Here is a 974-nt window from a genome sequence, read left to right on the forward strand (position 1 = left end):
TTTTGTTTGACAAGTGCTATCTGTGCCACTTACTAACTTCTGTAGTAACAAGGGCATTATCATTCTTCAACCCTTTCTAATTCTGACCGTATAGTTTTATTACTGTTTTCTTAGTTATTTTGGTTTGTCCTTTGCTTTCTTAAACAGTCCTATAATTGAGTTTCTAGTACATCTGTGACTTTTCTCCACTTCCACATTTTTGCACTGCTTACACTTATGTGCAATCTTTTTCCTTGTCTGCACACGGATGTGGAAAGCTAGATATAAAATAAATGTTAAAGCTTGATTTTTATAAACATTTTAATATGTAGTTTGGACATGATTTATTGACTTAAGCTGAAAGTGAAATGCATGCCTTCTGAAGATGTTTTGGCTTTGTTAATTCTGTAATAAGCATTTCATTGAGAAATATCAATCCAGTTATACACTTTTCCAATGAGTGAATTTTTCATTTTATCTTTTGCTTTAAAATAATTTGAGTAGATGTACTATTAAAACTATGTTGGTTTCAAAGTACAAATGAGAAATTAGCGTACCTCTCCACAAGGTAAGAAACCCCTTTTTGGCTCTGTTTTTAGAATAATTCTGAGATTCCTGTACTCCCTCAAAACAACAGCTTTAGTAGTCACTTCATTTCTTGAAAGCCAGCCACAAATAACACCTGTAGAGCTTCTGGTTTCCTAACTTGGCTTTCGAATTGAACTTTTTAGCCATAGACAACCTTTAAGTATTTAAAGAGATGACTTCCTTAAACTATTGTCATAGTGGTTAGTGGATGTGTCCAGTTTTATGTATCCTTGATGCTTTCTATATTTCTTCTATCACTGCTAAGGGAATAAGCCATAACGGCCTCTCCAGGTTTAAGAGAACAGTAAAGTACCTGGAAAACCACCATTTTTGAATGTATGGACACTGGACTTGATACCATCTGCGATGAAACCTAAAGAATTAATTTGTTCTTTTCCCCCCATATA

The sequence above is a fragment of the Phacochoerus africanus genome, chromosome 10 (assembly GCF_016906955.1).
Source record: "Phacochoerus africanus isolate WHEZ1 chromosome 10, ROS_Pafr_v1, whole genome shotgun sequence".
Classification (NCBI taxonomy): domain Eukaryota; kingdom Metazoa; phylum Chordata; class Mammalia; order Artiodactyla; family Suidae; genus Phacochoerus; species Phacochoerus africanus.